Source organism: Phaseolus vulgaris, chromosome 8, assembly GCF_000499845.2.
Source record: "Phaseolus vulgaris cultivar G19833 chromosome 8, P. vulgaris v2.0, whole genome shotgun sequence".
Lineage (NCBI taxonomy): Eukaryota > Viridiplantae > Streptophyta > Magnoliopsida > Fabales > Fabaceae > Phaseolus > Phaseolus vulgaris.
The window spans coordinates 9,129,151-9,148,142 of NC_023752.2; the positions used below are offsets into that span (position 1 = coordinate 9,129,151).

General features: G+C 34.5%; 1 pseudogene; it reads right to left on the reverse strand.

Moving 5' to 3' along the window:
* Positions 1 to 370: 370 nt before the first annotated feature.
* Positions 371 to 6,289, reverse strand: LOC137824936 (soyasapogenol B glucuronide galactosyltransferase-like; annotated as a pseudogene).
* Between the last annotated feature and the right edge of the window lie 12,703 nt (positions 6,290 to 18,992).

The following is an 18,992-nucleotide window of genomic DNA, read 5'->3' on the forward strand; positions in this document are numbered from 1 at the left end:
TTAGTTCTTCCTTTATAACCAATAATCAATTATCTATCTACTCCTTCATCTTCATAAAACTTTTTGAATTCATTGAAGACATACTAGTGTTCCCTTATAACTTCTTAAAATTTTTATGAACATGTCATTTTATTTTTCAATAAGTACTTCAAATTTCTTAAATATATCAAATACTTCAAGTGATCATTAATTAAGATAAATTCCTATTTTAAGACATAATAAAAGGTACACACAAGACTACATACATTTGTGTGCATGAAATTCAACACTTCTTTGTCTCTCTTACTCCTTCCTCTTACAATGGTGGGTGGTGATCATGTTTGTCAAACATGCATCCTTCACTTATAATGAAGAGTCCATTCTCACTAAATACTTATAATGAATAGTCCATTCTCACTAAACACTTGTCATAACACAATATTCAGCACTTACAGCATGTAAAACTCATGGATGTAAAACCCTTTTCTTATTAAGTTATTACAATTCACTACTCAACACACAGCACAGAAAATTCACCTCAAGAACTGCTCCTCAGAGACATTGTACTTTCAGATAACAGCAAACAGAAAGGAAAACATACTTGATTGAATGTTGTTTCATTTTATCTAATTAAACTCAAAGACAGCATCACATCCTAAATCACCAAGATGAATCCACTACTTGAATGGTGTGTCAAGTGCTCTAGTTATCTTCAATGATTTGAGCTCATCTAACAACTGAAACAAGTTGCGGTAAGAGGATCCACCCTCCTCTATACTCTTCTTGGCAGCATCACTAAGTTTTCTTGCTCTTCTCCTCATATCTCTGCTCTCTTCTTTTCCCATCAAATGTACCACAGCCTTTGCAATTTCTTCCCTTCCCACACCTGCATCCTCCTCTGTGGTTGCCCATTTGTTTTCTTTAGCTCCCACTGGGACTCCAATTTTCAACACATCAACTACCAACTTCTCATTGTAAAATTGCTCACCAAAGATTGGCCATGTAATCATTGGCAATCCAGCACTCACTTTCAAGAATGGAATTCCAACCACAGTGAGTCAAAAAGCCACCAATGGCAGGATGGTCCAATATCAGCAGCTGTGGTGCCCAGTTCCAAATGATATATCCTTTCTTGCTTTCTTTCATCTTCTCCTCAAACTCTCCTAGAAAACTGTCTCCGTTCTCACTTTCATTTTTTTTCCTTATGACCCAGATGAAATTATGGCCAGAATGTTCAAGACCATGGGCAAGCTCAACAAGTTGAGAATGAGGGAGCCTGGCGAGGCTCCCAAAACTTACATAAAGCACAGACTCATTTTGCTTGGAGTTAAGCCAATCGAGCCATTCCGACTCTTGTGCAAAGTCTTCCTTGTGTCCTCTATTGATTTTTCTTTCATCATCCTTGTAAAGCCAGGCTGATACTGGTCCTACACTCCAGGATTTCCCCACAGTGCTCTTATAAAGTTGCTCATAATCACCTTCAATTTCATGAAAACTGTTGCACAGCGCTCCATAGCTTCTGCTCTCTGATTCATGCACTGCATCGAAAAGTTCAGTGACAGAAGACTCGGTTCTTAACCCATCGTCTAGCTGCAGTGGAGTCATCTCTACGTTGTGAGGCAAACCAGGAATGGTAAACCTGTGAGTATCAGACACCAACCCCTTATGAGGCTTGTACTTCCGGATAGAATATTTGGCACAGGTGGAGAAGTAGCTTGAGGAGTAATAGTAAAGCCTTGGAATGCCTAGTTTCGCAGCAGACTCTACTGTCTGTTGATTTTGGCTTAATCCCAAGTCCCACATCGGTGGGTTCATTGTTTGGGAAGGAGGTTTGGGGGTTATAAATTAAACTCTTCTCCTTCACTGTTAAATATCCCAATTTGTAATATCTTCTCTCATAGTAATAAAAGTGAGCTGTTTTTGCTGTGCTCGGAGATTAGGCTAAACAGGCCGAACTCCGTTAACAATTTTCGGGTGTGTTCTTTCCTCTTTATCTCTTTTATTATTCCGCTTTATTTATTCAATATTATTTGTCGGGTAGCTCTGTTAGAGTTTTGTTTTAGTGGGAAAATTACCCGTTTTTCCCAACAAGTGGTATCAAGAGCCGAAGGTTCGCCTTGGGTTGTTTGAAATTATTTGTAATATTGAATATTATATTGTGAGTCTGTAATGGCAAATTCGGATCAAGAAGGGAAGGCTCTGCAAGATGCAAATGTTGCAGAAAGCAAAAGTGATGTGTTGATTGTCTCGCTTTCAGCATCATTGCATCCAGATGAGTGGATATTGGATTCAGGTTGTACCTATCATATGTGTCCCATTCGGGAATGGTTCTTTGATTTTCAAGAACTCGATGGCGGGGTTGTTTACATGGGTAATGATAATCCATGTAAGACAGTCGGGATAGGTTCAATCAAGTTGCGGAATCACGATGGATCCACCAGAATTTTGCGGGATGTACGGTACGTGCCAAAGTTGAAGAAGAATCTCATCTCATTGGGGGCTTTAGAATCTAAAGGCCTAGTTGTGACGATGCGAGATGGAATTCTTAAAGCAACTTCAGGAGCACTGGTGATGTTGAAAGGCGTGAGGAAGAACAATTTGTATTACTACCAAGGTAGTACAGTGGTGGGGACAGTAGCGGCAACAACTTCTAGCACTAAGAAGGATGCTGAGGCAACGAAGTTGTGGCATATGAGGTTGGGACATGCTGGAGAGAAATCCTTGCAAATTCTTACCAAGCAAGGATTGTTGAAAGGTACGAAGGCTTGCAAACTTGAATTTTGTGAGCATTGTGTTCTGGGAAAACAACGAAGAGTGAAGTTTGGCACTGCAATTCACAATACCAAGGGTATTCTGGATTATGTGCATTCAGATGTGTGGGGACCTGCCAAGACTCCGTCAATCGGAGGTAGGCATTATTTTGTCACTTTTGTTGATGATTTTTCCAGGAGAGTTTGGGTGTTTACTATGAAGAACAAAAATGATGTGCTTGGAATTTTCCTTAAGTGGAAAGCTCAAGTTGAAAACCAGACAGGAAGGAAGATTAAGGTTCTCCGAACAGATAATGGAGGAGAATACAAGAGTGATCCGTTCCTGAAGGTATGCCAAGATTGTGGCATAGTTCGGCACTTCACTGTTAGAAAAACACCACAGCAGAATGGGGTTTCGGAGCGTATGAACAAGACACTTGTGGAGAAAGTTCGTTGTATGTTGTCTAATGCTGAGTTAGGCAGAGAGTTTTGGGCTGAGGCTGTGACATACGCTCAACATCTCGTCAATCGTTTGCCATCATCTGCTATAGATGGCAAAACCCCGTTAGAGGTATGGTCTGGAAAACCTGCAACTGATTATGATTCTTTGCATGTTTTTGGTTCTATTGCATATTATCATGTGATTGAATCAAAGTTGGATCCACGGGCAAAGAAAGCTCTTTTCATGGGCTTTAGTCCTGGAGTGAAGGGATACCGTTTGTGGTGTCTAGAGGCAAAGAAGACGATTATCAGCAGGGATGTTACCTTTGATGAATCTGCCATGTTAAAGAAGGTAAATCCAGAAGGAGCTGATAGTACTCCGCAACAGGTGGAGTGTGCCCGGAAGCAGGTGGAGTTTGAGCCGACAGTGGTGATCCCAACACGAAATACCACAAGTGACTCTCCTATGGTAGAAGAAGAGTCAGATGAGGAAGAGGTTCCTACCCAAGAATCTCAACAGCAATCAGCGCCAATTGCAGTTAGAAGACAGAGACGAGATATTCAGAAGCCTGCTCGTTTCATGGATATGGTTGCCTATGCACTTCCAGTTGTTGATGACATTCCATCCACTTACCCAGAAGCCATTCTGAGTTCAGAGAGTGGTAATTGGGCAGGTGCGATGGAAGAGGAGATGCAGTCTTTGAAGAAGAACAAGACGTGGAAGCTGGCACAATTACCGAAAGGTAAGAAGGCAATTGGGTGCAAATGGGTATTTGCAAAGAAAGAAGGATTTCCTAATAAAGAAGATGTTCGCTACAAGGCAAGGTTGGTTGCTAAAGGCTTTGCTCAGAGGGAGGGAATTGATTATAATGAGGTATTTTCTCCAGTTGTTAAACATTCCTCCATTCGAATTTTGTTGGCCTTGGTAGCACAGTTGAATTTGGAGCTTGCTCAACTTGATGTAAAGACCGCGTTCCTACACGGTGATTTGGAGGAGGAAATCTATATGACTCAACCAGAAGGATACAAGGTTGATGGTAAAGAAGATTGGGTTTGTAAACTTAGCAAATCGTTGTATGGACTGAAACAATCTCCGAGACAGTGGTACAAACGATTTGATAAGTTCATGAAGGATCAGAAGTACAAGAGAAGCAAATATGATCACTGTGTGTATTTGCGCAGACTTGAAGATGGTTCCTACATTTACTTACTCTTATATGTTGATGATATGCTGATTGCAGCAAAGAGCCAAGTTGAGATTGACAGGTTAAAGGCTCAGTTGAGTAAAGAGTTCGAGATGAAGGATTTGGGGGAAGCCAAGAAGATTCTCGGCATGGAGATAAACAGGGACAGAGAGAGGGGAAAACTTTGGCTGTCACAGAAGCAGTATTTGCAGAAGGTACTACAACGTTTTGGTATACACGAAGATACAAAACCTGTAAGTACCCCACTTGCTCCTCATTTGAAATTGAGTAGCTGTTTATCTCCGACGACTAATGAAGAACGAGAATACATGGCGAAAGTCCCATATGCAAATGCAGTTGGAAGCTTGATGTATGCAATGGTGTGTACAAGACCAGATATTTCACAGGCTGTGAGTGTTGTTAGTAGGTACATGCATGATCCGGGCAAGGGTCATTGGCAAGCTGTGAGATGGATTCTACGGTACCTCCAAAATACCTTAGATGTTGGATTGACATTTGAGCAAGATAAATCACTTGGTCAATGCATAGTTGGATATTGTGATTCTGATTATGCAGGTGATTTGGATAAGCGACGGTCTACTACTGGTTATTTGTTCACTTTAGCAAAAGCGCCAGTTAGTTGGAAGTCTACCTTGCAGTCTACGGTGGCTTTGTCTACGACAGAGGCAGAGTATATGGCGATTACAGAGGCTGTGAAGGAAGCAATTTGGCTTCATGGGTTGCTTAAAGACTTGGGAGTTGGTCAGAAACAACTTGAGTTATATTCTGACAGTCAGAGTGCTATTCATTTAGCAAAGAATCAAGTCTTTCATGCACGGACGAAGCACATTGATGTTCGCTATCACTTTGTGCGTGAGATTCTCGAAGAAGAGGAGATTGTTCTCCAGAAGATTCACACTACGGAGAATCCTGCAGATATGCTCACCAAGGTGGTTACAAGGACCAAGTTTGAACACTGTTTAGACTTGGTTAATATCTTGCACATTTGAAGTTGGCGTCCGGAGGCGCAAATTTGAAGCACTGTAAAGTTTGTTTTTGTTATGTTTTGAGAAGATTTGTTTTAGGTGAGACTTGAAATTAAGCCAAGGTGGAGATTTGTTGATTTTGGCTTAATCCCAAGTCCCACATCGGTGGGTTCATTGTTTGGGAAGGAGGTTTGGGGGTTATAAATTAAACTCTTCTCCTTCACTGTTAAATATCCCAATTTGTAATATCTTCTCTCATAGTAATAAAAGTGAGCTGTTTTTGCTGTGCTCGGAGATTAGGCTAAACAGGCCGAACTCCGTTAACAATTTTCGGGTGTGTTCTTTCCTCTTTATCTCTTTTATTATTCCGCTTTATTTATTCAATATTATTTGTCGGGTAGCTCTGTTAGAGTTTTGTTTTAGTGGGAAAATTACCCGTTTTTCCCAACACTGTCCAGGGAAGCATCATATCGGTCACAAGAGAATCTGGTTGTAGTTCTTGAAACAGAAGCTCGATTTGATCTTTGATCATTAATATTCCAAGTATAACATTATCAAAGATTTCTGGACTAGTGCCATCTGTGACATTTTCAAGCCCATCAGGGAGACCAACTTGTGCTGCAGGGAATGGGAGCACTCGAGTTCTGATTTGGTATCCACAATTGAAGTCATTGTCTATAGCCTTTTGGAATGTCAAAGCATTAGCAGGGGTAGTGATAATGGTGACACTAACACCATGCTTGGCAAATAGCCTTGCTTTGTCTACCATGGGAATCATATGGCCAGGTGCTGGAAATGGAAGAAAAATGACATTGAGTTGGTGCTGTGTTTCAGCTTCCACCGACATAGCCATTGCAGTCTTCAACGCTGTGGGTTCTCGTATCTAACTCGGGATTCTTTGTAATGTTGATAATATGAGAAATCTTAGACTTTTCTCCACTCCACCTTTTTTGGAGCTTATCATTGTAAAATTATATTCTGCATAAAAAATTCATAATATATTTTTATTTTAACCAAAATAAACTTTTCTTTTCTTTTAACCAAACTTTTCATAAAATCTACCCTTTCATTAATATTTTATATTTAAGTAACTTTTTTAAGATTTAAAATTTTTATTTTACAATTTTGAATATTATTAAAAGTCTGGAGTCTTAATTTTTATTCTATATTAACATATTTTGTGATCAAATTCATTGCTTCAACTTACGATTTTACAGAATAATAATTGTAAATGACATGTTTTTATACTCCAGATAATATAATATTTTGTTTATAAAACATAGAACTTTTAATAAAAAGGAATTATATAAAATCTGGAATTAAATTAAAAAAAACTCTGAGAAAATGATATATTTCAATTATTTACTAGGTAGGAGTAAGATTCAAGGAGCTTATTCGTGGCATTGAATTTGGTGACGGTGACATGAAGTAGCTAGAAACATTTATTTCACATTGGAAGTGTCCACATTGCAGTTACACGGATTTTTTTTTATTGACAGGACATGAATCAATATCATTTTTTTTTCTCTTTTGTATACAAACTTCCATGGTTTTAGGCAAATCCTCACTACACCTCTATACTTTCTTTTCCAACATTTTCATATTTTTTTTTTTAATTTTACACTATTACAAAAATTGTTTGCACTTAATGATATCATTCTAAATATGATGAAAAATGTAGTGTCTTCTTCTTTACTTTCAAGTTGTTTTTCTTTTTTCTTTTTCTTTTAAGACTTCAAAAGATTAAAAGTATGACAACACTTATCGCACCTTCCAAAATCATTTATTAACATATTTTTATCCATGTGGGGATAAAAGTTCGATGTTCTTCTTACACCATTGAGAATAGGACAAAACCCTACCTGTATCTCTTCTTTGTGTAATTTTATATTATTTATGAACTAAATTTTGGATCAAATAATAAACATGTTCAAATTATGATGATGTTATTTATTTTCAAGATATCTCATAATGTTAATAATCTATTTTGTGATAACTAACATGAATCATGATTTTAACGTGTATTGAATTTTAATTTTTACTTTGTTGATAATGTAATTGAAATTAATTTTGATCTAGCCACTCCCAAATGCAAGCTCTCCTTGTCCCTTACTTGGTTTTGCTTCATGTGCATGCATTTTTTTGTTGTATACTATTAGAAATTATATTATTGTAAGGTGAAAAAAATGCAACTATACGTACTGACAGAACAAAAATTCATGTTTAAATTCATATTAAACAATCCAGACAAAAATCATCGAGGTGCAAAAATGAAGTAAAACTAAAAAAAAATTATCTTCGCACTGGAAAACGTTGAATATAACGAATATTCTTGTCAACCCTCTCACACACTGATGTAATCCTAGGTTGCATCTTCATTTGTAGATCTTCTTCTTCATTGTTTTGCTTTGAATGTCTTTTATGGACGATGCAGACTATTGCAGAAGCATGAAGAATTGTAGAAATTTGGAAAGTGAGGTTAGACCAACACTTAGTTTCTAGAGTGAGGTTAGGCTAACACTACTAGAAGGACTCTAGAAATTTATCTAGCAAAAAGACAACTCTAGAGAGAACTTTAAACGAGTAAAAGTGTCTCAATTGGACAACATTTCATTACTCAAATCAAAGTTAAAAACCATGTACAAGAGACTCCTATTTATAGGAGAAAATATCTCAAAACCTCTCAAATGAGACTATGACAAGTGTCACCACCTTATTGGTGTAAATCCTCTCCATTGATGAGAAGACATGTGAAGTATCATGCCTTCCTTGCCTACCTCATGCCTTCCTTGCCTACATTTCTATTTGCACCTCTCTTTTACTATTTTACACTTTACATTATTTTCTATTTACATTTTTCTCTACTTTGGCTCAAAATATAAGGCCCAAAACTTCTTAACTACTCTATACAATTTTTACAAGGCTAAGAAGAAAAAAAAGACTTTGCAATATCTTCAATAAGTCTCAATGTTCGTCTATCTTCTTATGTTGTTTATTGCCCAAGCTAGGCAACAACATCACAAAGTGTGGTTTTTTAGATTTTTGTGAAGAAGAATGAGCATTATATAATTGAAAAAGAAGAGTTCAAAGTATTGCAATCCCCCTTTAAGGATTCTTTCTCAGCTATGCTTGCAGGGGGTATTATAAAAGACTCTTCTTCTTTGTTGGTTTCCTCTTCTTCTTCCTTTTCAATCATACATTCTTTTGTATTTTCTGTGGAGGAAACCTTTATATCTATATATGGTTCAACTCCAGACATAGATTTTTCTTCAAGCACATCCTCACAAGGGTTTTCTAGAGAAGATAAAATGTTATCGATGTCTGATTCAGCTTCAGAAAAAGAATTTTTTGTACTTTTCTTTTCCATCATCAATTTTTTTGTCTTTTCTTTCTCTTCTCTATCTTTCCTTTTGTTCTCCTCTTTTTTCTTTTTTTTTTATTTCTCTTCTTTCTTTCTGAAAAGAGCTTGCAATTTTTTTTAAACTCTTTTTCTCTTCTAACATATTCTTTTTCTCCATCTACAAATTTTCTACTTATTTTAACAAGCTCTCTCATTTCTTCTATAAGCTTCCTTTTTTTATCATGTGAAGGCTGAACAAATTTTCTTCTCATACACGCCTTTAAATCACTCCAATACTCTAGTTTTAATTTTGTACCAATTATAACATCAAGTTGCCTTTGTTGCCACCAAGACCTAGCATATTCTTGAAAACATAGGATAGCCATGAAAAGTCCAATATGTTCATCAACTTTGTATTTCTTAAAAGTTTGATCAAGTTTTATCTCCCATCCTAAATATTCTCCAACATTTTTGTTTTCATCAAAGTAGAGAATGTATACTTCAGGCTCTGTAGAATAATATAAACTTCTAGGCTCAAAACACATCCATTCCATTCTTTGATAATTGGAGTTATAAATCTTTCTTCTATGAATAGGTTTTTCTTCTTAAAACCTTTTGTCCTTATTTTGGTTGAGAACATTTCTTTTATCTCATCTCATTTTCTATTTTTTTCTTCTCTCAAAATTCTATTATCCTCTCTCCATCCATAGGCATCTTCTTGTTCCCTATTACTTCCTTGTACATTTGATGCATGTAAATGATCACTCATTTTGAAATTAAAAAAAAAATGATTTTCACAAAAATTTTATTTCAAATGAGTGATAAAAATATTTTCACAAATAGGTTTTAGAGTTGGTGAAGTTTCAATCAAAGTCAACAAGTCAAACTGTCTCCAAAGGTGAGTCACTAGGACTGCTTAAATACCAAGTCTTCCTTAGCCACAACTTACCTCATAATCTTAACAAAGCTTTTCCTCAAAAGAAACATCAAAACAAATTTTCCCTAAATGTGATGTATGCAAGGTGTCCTAGTGATCAAAGGAAGATCAACTATAAACAGAGAACAATCACCTAGGTATCATGGAGACTTAGAAAAATAAAGGAAATCAAGAAATTAAACAAGAAGGAATTAAAGACAAAGAAAATAAAGAAGAAGTAAACTAGACGTGTCCTATGTGAAAGTGCAAGTGACACTTGGAGCCCCTTGACACACTTTCACTACTAATGAACGAATTTAGCTAAAGGGATTGCTTTGAAAGGATTTTCCCCACCAACTAATGTAAGCAAAAATAAGCAAGGAAAATAGACTTGAACACAAAGGTTCCGTGATACAATGCTACTATTACTACAATTTTATTTTATTTTTGTAATGATTTTCTTTTCTTCAAGTTGTCAAATCTTTCTTCTCTTTATATGAACTTGATTTTTGTCTTCAATTTCTGTCCTCTCCAAATAATCATTGTTTTTATCCTTTAGCTATGAATCATCAAGTATAAATTAGCTTCACAACTTCAAAACCAAACTTCCACTCAATATGAATTTCACCTTATGAGGCCAACAAGTAAAAAATCAAGAAAAGCTCAATTAAAATTGCTAAACTCAAATGGAATTATTATGACAATTGCAAGGAGTATTTTAAGACACAAATCAACAATTAAAGCTAACAAAAACAGTAAGCACTCAAATAGGAAACCTAAGAATAGCACTAGAAAAGATTTCAAAAAACAATTCTAGAATGAAACAGACACTGAAACTTGACAATCAAGCAAAGAAACAGACACTGAAACTTCCAAAATTTGTGAAAATTCATGCAGAAACATTTTTTGTATGAAACTTTTATTTGAGAATCTCAACGCAATATTTGATAAAAAAAAACAAATTTTAGGTCAAACGGATGTGTATTCTGAGAGAAATAAATCAAACACTGCAGCACCAGTATTCAGAGATTGAAACTGTTTTTCAGCACTGGCAGAGATGATTCAAAAATTTACTGGGAAAAAATTATAATGAATTTGAATCCCAAAATTTTATCCCAACTCCACAACACATCAAGTAAGGTGTGGTAAAAATTTCAGGTCAAAAAGCCCAAGGAATAAGATGCAGTAAAGTTTTTACTGAGAGCAACACCACACTGAAACTGTTTTTTTCTGGGCTGAAAACGTCATGAATTTTACTGTTTATAACTTTTTTTCTATTTTTTTTTTACGTTCTGTTTTAAATGGATATCAACAACATCTCAATAGGGTTCTATGATTTTTTTTCAGATTTTTTTACCAAAATACAAACCCACAATAAATTCTCACAACAAAGACTAAATTTCACAAAAACTGAAAAAGAAGAAACCTAAGGGATTTGAAAAAAAAGAATGGAAAATCAAGACATAATAGAAAGCTAACTCTAATGAACTTGTTAATGATCTAATAACAAGATAAGAGACTCAAAAACATAAAAAAAAAAAAAAAAAAAACACACAAAAGGAACAAAATGACTCAAACCACATGGATATTCATTGTAAAAACAAGAAACAAAAAATCAAACAAACGACTACTTGATTTGATGACATATATGGAAACAACATGACTTTAGACAATTAGAAATGGATCATAAAATAAAAATGAAACCAACATAAACTGTTTTTACCAAAAGAAAACGAAAGAAAACTCAACAAAATTCAAAAGCACTCAAGTAAACACAAATAGAGATCCTACAACACAAATTTGGATGGTTCAAGGAGTATTTAACATTTTGAACCGATTAAACTAAACACAAACACATTTAAATGGTGGAAACACATTTAAAACATATTCAAGACATTGTAAAAAGTGAGGAACAACACAGAAATGGAAGAACAAAACTTAGAACAACTGATCTCTTGAAGACCTAAGCTCTTGATACCAAATGATGCAATCCTAGATTGTATCTTCATTTGTAGATCTTCTTCTTCATTGTTTTGCTTTGAATATCTTCTATAGATGATGAAGACTATTGCGGAAGCATGAAGAATTGTAGAAATTTGGAAGAGATGAAAATTATTATTGTGAATCTAAGTGAGATTAGGCCAACACTTAGTTTCTAGAGTGAGGTTAGGCCAACACTACTATAAGGACTCTAGAAATTTGTCTAGCAAGAAGACAACTCTAGAGAGAACTTTGAACAAGTAAAAGTGTCTCAATTGGACAACATTTCATTACTTATTTATAGGAGAAAGTCTCTCAAAACCTCTCAAATGAGATTGTGACAAATGTCACCACCTTATTGGTGCAAATCCTTTCTGATCCTGCCGGTTGACCTAGCGCAAGAGCGTGGCCTCGTCTCGATCCTCCTCACCAGCTTGACACCACGTGCCCTTCAAGTCCACACCACAGATAGTCTCTCTGAGAACCTGAAAACACAAGATGGCGCCTCTGCGGCCGGTGGCGCTCCGACGCTCAAGTCAGTAACAAGAACACCCAAAAGCTGAGAGAGAACTATACTCTGTAGAACCGTACTAAAGTGCACACAACCCTAGCAATGAGCCGTAATGAAAAACGTACCTCTACAAATTCTGTTAAGTTTACCTTTATAGCTAGGTTTTTTTTCTCTCCAGGCAGTTACGCTTTGGACGCGTGGCTCGCATCCAACCTAGCACGTGTCGCTATCTGGGCCGGGGTAGCAGGTAGCACCCAGCCCTACACGTGTCATCATCTGAGCTAAGGTAACTCGAGCGTCATTTCTACACTGTATCCAACCCTACACATGGCATCATCTGGGTTGGAATGACAGGTAGCATCCAACCCTACACATGTCATCATCTGGGTTGAGGTAACTTGAATATTATCTGTGCGTAGTGACCAGCCGCACGACCAAGTCCCCTATTCGAGGAGTAATCTAGCACGTACTACGCTGTGAGACGCCACATGACAAAGCAAGTATCAGATGCAAAAAAGTGCATCATCTCTGTGATATCGCTTGTCGTGAGTGCCACCATCCTTATTGCTACGCCGTACACGTTCTAGCTGGGGAAGCCTTGCCACCAACGAATGTCCACTCTGGGAGTCCCGTCGCCGATGAGCAAGGTGTTCCCCCCAGCTTACTCGCTTGAAACTAGTCTTCTGAGCCTCCAACAGTTTTAACTAGGTTTCCTGGAAGATCCGGCAGTGTGCCCCCATTGGCGATGTCTGACCACCCGATTTTCCATTGTCTAACAAGTCGATGTCATACAAACCCGGCGACAACCGGCTATGTTCATTGCGACACGCCACTTCCATGAATCGACGACTATGCTCACTCCTGAACCATTCATCTCTCTCTTGTCCACGTGTTCTGCTGAGCACGCCCCACACGGTCACGTGCCAGACACGTCATCACAACCGATGACCTGGTCGGTACACTGTCCATTGAGGAGAAGACATATGGAGTATCATGTCTTCCTTCCCTGCATTTTATTTGCACCCCTCTTTTACCATTTTACACTCTACATTCTTTTCTATTTACCTCTTTCTCTACTTTGGCCCAAAATATAAGGCTCAAAACTTCCTAACTACTCTATACAATTTTTACAAGGCTAAGAAGAAGAAAAAGACTTTACAATATCTTCAATAAGTCTCGATCTTCATCTATCTTCTTAGCCGAAAGTTTCAAGGTCGGATGGTTTTCATCACACATGCTCAAGTGATGGATATGCTCTCTCAAACGCTGCGGGTGGAGAAGAATGGAAGTATTGTGGTTGGAAGAGAGATATGGGGTCTCGGGTGCAGTTGAGGCTATTTTAAAAGTTTATGTTATGTTTCATTTAGGGTTATTTAAAATTTTTAAAAAGGTTAAAACTGACTTTTCACAATTAATATAAAGGTGCAAGGTATGGAGGTGGAGGGAGAATTTGCCTAGTTTTATATACATGTAAAATACAAGGCAAGTTCTTCCTCCACCTCCATACTTTTTATTAATTCCAACAATACTCTTTAATTGAAGTACAAACTAAAATTAACGAAATGCCTAATCTACATTAACTTCCTTTCAATGAAAAATATATATAAATATAAAGAGACTAAAAAAATTGGAAGTTAGTAAAATATCATGTTTATATGATTCCATTTTAGTTTAAAATCTGTTTGTAGTTGTTTATTTTTAAATACCAAAAAAACCTAAACAAGAGAATTAAGTTATTTGAGTTAATTTGTGAGCCGAAAGTTTCAAGGTCGGATGGTTTTCATCACACACGCTCAAGTGATGGATATGCTCTCTCAAACGCTGCGGGTGGAGAAGAATGGAAGTATTGTGGTTGGAAGAGAGATATGGGGTCTCAGGTGCAGTTGAGACTATTTTAAAAGTTGATGTTATGTTTCATTTAGGGTTATTTAAAATTTTTAAAAAGGTTAAAACTGACTTTTCACAATTAATATAGAGGTGCAGGATATGGACGTGGAGGGAGAATTTGCCTAGTTATATACATGTAAAATACAAGGCAAGTTCTTCCTCCACCTCCATACTTTTTATTAATTCCAACAATACTCTTTAATTGAAGTACAAACTAAAATTAACAAAATGCCTAATCTACATTAACTTCCTTTCAATAAAAATATATATAAATATAAAGAGACTAAAAATTCTAGATGCCTCAAATAAAGTTTCATATAAAAAAATGGAAGTTAGTAAAATATCATGTTTATATGATTCCATTTTAGTTTAAAATTTGTTTGTAGTTGTTTATTTTTAAATACCAAAAAAACCTAAACAAGAGAATTAAGTTATTTGAGTTAATTTGTGTCATAAAAATATAAGTTAACAATGATTAAATTATTTCTCTTTGAATAATGAAAAACTAAATCAAATAAAATAGAAAAATATTTACGTTTATTATTAGTTTGAGCGAAAGCAACATTTTATTTTTCTAAATTTTTATTTATTCTTCCAAAAGTCACAAAATTCAGAAAAAAAAAAATCAACGAGATGCAAAAAGGGAATACAAAACTAAAAAATAGTTATTGTCGCACTAGGCACATTGAATACAATGAATCTTCTTGTCAACCCTCTCACACACGCTCAAATGATGAAACTCCTCCTTCAAATGTTGCGACTAGAGAAAAATGAAAGTTTTGCAGTTGGAAGTGAGGTATACGACTTAAATGCAGATATGGGAACTCCGTAAGATCTAGTAAAAAAAAAGTTATGTGATATAGTCTAAATTCTATATAGTTTGACAACGCATTCATTTCCTATGTATTGGTGTAGCTAAATTTATTTAGAAAGGTAAAATTATACTTAGTTATTTAAAATTTTTAAAAAGATTAAAACTGATTTTTAACAAATTAATATGGATGTGCAGGTGGAAGGTATGGAGGTGGAGAAATTATTTACAAAATGCAGAGGCGGAAAGCCCGATCCAAAACTTCAATGGCCCCATAAATTCATAACAAGAATAAGGTGTTTCCTTCCTGCACCTTTCTACTTTATTTCTGCACCTCCATACTTTACTTTTTGTGAAAAAAATAATTTATCTTAAATGAAATTATATTTCGAATTATAAAATTTAGAAAGTATTTTCTAGATTTGAAAATATTTTCCCAACAGTACAATTCGAAATATAACATTACAGAGAAACTATGGAGGTGCAGGAAGAAAATGCCCAAGAATAACAAGGAACTTTAGCCTAGTAAAATAAGGTTTGGTTGGATTCAATTTTTGAAATCCAGCCATATTTGACCCAAAATGTTGTTATTTCAGCAAAAGTTTAGTTAAAACGTATGTTAAATTTTCAATTTTTTTCTATATTATCAATTTTTGTTGAAATTTAATAATAAATTATACAAATTTATAATCCATTATAAAATAATTATTAAAATTACGCACAAGTTTTTTTTTTTACCAAATTTCCAATATATTTATCGTATTTATTTAAAATTAAAATTAAATAAATTATGTTTGATTCAATATAAATCAAATTTATCGGCTCTAACAATTTATAATTCGAATTATTCATATCTAACTAACCGAATGAATCAAATAGTTATATATAAAATTAAAAATGTTAAATTCACATTAAGATGATTTGTTTAGATTAACCCTTAATCTGACTCGATCCCACCATTGCTCAGACCTAATACCAGTATCATAAAAATAAAAAATATTTAATATTTACATAATTTCATTAAAAAAATTACAACCTAGTTATAAGAAATAATATTTATAAAGACATTATATATAATTTAAGTAGTATAATTTTAAGTATAAAAACATATTTGGTATACATGAATAATATTTAAGATGCCAGAGACACATTCAATCTGTTTACTCTGATCTCTTTCCGAATAACTTAGACACTGATTCCTATTTGTTTTAACGTATGATTTCCATGTTCTCTCCTGTTGCAGTGAGGTTTCATTTGATTAGCTACATATTTCTATTCAAACACATGCAAACGACATGATAGAAACAGAAATCTTCTCAATATGAAACAATGAATAAACAATTAGGTAATTGAACTTAAAATTTAGCTGGAAGGAAAACATACTTGGATGGTGTTTTGTTGTATCTAAAACCTTCATCAGCTACACCTCCAAAAGCACCAAGTTCACTTCTCTACTTCAATTATCTAATATGTTTCTCTCAACTTTTTTTTATCATATGCTGAATTTTGGTGATCTTTGGATAACTTATTTTAAGTCCCTTGTTGTTAGAGCGGTTCCCATACTTGAACCAGAATTTCTTCGAAATAAGAAATTACAGGTAAAGGAAGTTATCTATATTTTTTTAATAGAACCTTAGATAGCTAATTTAGATAACATGTTAATCTAGTGCCACACATGTTAGGTTATAAAGTTAGTTAAATTGAATTTGATTATGAATATGAATTTGATATATATATATATATATATATATATAATTGATTTGAGAAATCTTAAAGGATATATATATGAGTTATTGATATGCATTGTATGTGAATGATATGTGTTGTATGTGATTGGTGAAAGCTTGTCATACATTCAAGTAAAGTATGAGATGTTGTGTTTTGGTACATTAAGTATGAAAAGTCTACAAACAGAGATCATCTCGCTTCATTGATGATGTAAGTCACATCGACTAAGATATCAATTGGTGAGAAACTGAAGAGGGAGTTCATAAGCATCGTGACCGCTCGTAGTCACACAGTATGGATGTTTGGACTTATCCTGATCCGATTGGAGTAGATTAGATGTTAGTCTCTGGTAGGGCATACTTAATGAGTCTTCCGGAAGAGAATAAATCCATATGTCATCACTAATTGAATTAAATAAAAAAAGGTACTAGGGATTGAAAGAAAATCAAGGTACCACGAGACAAATGAATTTATGTTACTACAATATGATTAATGAGTCTTCTGGAAGATAATAGATTCATATGCAATCACTAAGATTGACATGAAATGAAAGGTACCGAGGGTTGAAAGGAAATCAAGTACTATGAGGCAAATAAATCTATGTCGAGTCAATATGATTGAAAAGAAATCAAAGTAATGTGGATTGAAATGAAATCAAATTATTGTGATTAATATTTGGATTTTGTATGACTGTGTTGGAATAAAAAAGAAACTAAATTAATTATGAATTACTAATCAAATTAGTTATTTTACTTATATTTTCATATGTCAGAACTTTATTTATATAGTTTACCCTTGCATGTGTTTGTTTGTGTATGAACTACGATGATTATACTATATGAGCAAATATTTGTACAGGTACAGGAGAGCTTGAAAGACTTTAGAGTTTTGTTTAGAACTATGAATTGTAAATATTTGTATTTCTATAAGTCTTAATCATGTATTAAGAATGTTTTGAAATACTTTAAGTTTATATATAAATATGTAGAATTTGTATTGTAATAGTTAGATGTATTTTGGGGTGTTACAGCTCTCGTTATCTTCAATTATATGAGCTCATCTAACAACTACATTAAGTTGAGAGAACCTTCTTGATTTCTTTCCTCTTCTTCTCAAACTCTTGTTGAAAAGCGTCTTCGTTATCATTTTCATTCTTTTTCTTGATGACCGAGATAAAACTATGATCAGACTGTTCAAGCCCATTAGTTGGACTAGTTGAGCATGAAGGAGCCTTTGTGATCACTTTCAAGTTCATGAAACTATTATAAAGTACCCCACTATTAGAGTATAAGAATGAATTTTAAACTTAACTTAACGTTATAAAATTAGTAAATTAATTTATAAAATAAGGTTTGCACCTAGTTATATATTATTATAAAAAGTCTTTATCTCTAATAACAATAACTTTTTAGAATCTCAAAAGCAGATATGGAAGAAATAAGACATTAATTGAGTTGGTGCTATGGTTGAGCTTCCATAGCCATTGCACCTGGAGGAGCACAACTGGAAGAGAATAGGATATGTGCATGTGTACATGTGTACATGATACTTTTTAAAACTTTTAAGATGTACGGATAATGCTTATACTTTAAGCCTAACAAAAATCAACTAAAATGGGAAATCAGAATCTTGCATTGATTTTGTGCGGTCACACGAAAGGCTCATATCAATAGAAAATATTCCAGTTATTAACGAAAGATATTTCAACTTTATCTAAGAAATTTAATCCAAAAATCACCATACAAAGTGTAAATTGTAAAGTTTAGCACATAAAAATAGTATGCATTGTTGAAAAAGAAAATCGTGTGTAAAAACATTATATATTAAATTAACAAGGGATCTCCGATGTGTAAGTATCTACTCGTCACTTTTTAGGTTTCTTCCCTTGTCTTTGGAAGAGACTACTAGAAACTAACTGTTTTAGGTTAAGGAAAATGTATATAAATTATTATTACTTTCAATTTTTAAGTGATAAAAAAAATTGTTCTTGTAAATCACATTTACGAGTGTGACTATGATAATAGTCGTGCACTTGTAAATGCATTACTCCTAAATCCTGATTCAAAAGCATACACAAGTGCGGCAATGAGAGATAGTCGTCCTTATAAATAGTATTTATAAATGTTGCTATACAGTCGCACTTATATCTTTTCGATTTACGGATGCGTACTGATCAAATGCGGCTGTATAATCACTCTTGTAAATGTAAAATAACCGTTCTTATTTAGTCTTTCTGCACTACTGTCATAAATATTTTGTCTCAGTGACCAGTTTTCTAAAACCAGATCCATGAATATCTTTGACAAAAATCCTCAAAATAAATATCTCTAAACCAGGAAGAAGTGTAGATGGTTATGGTTACCCTTCATCAATCACTTTGGTATGTGATGAGGGAATCTAGCTAGCTGTTCTCACAGGATAAGAGACACCAGCCATTTCATCCATGCCATGTAAGGCCTTTTAATTGAAAAACTGCCAA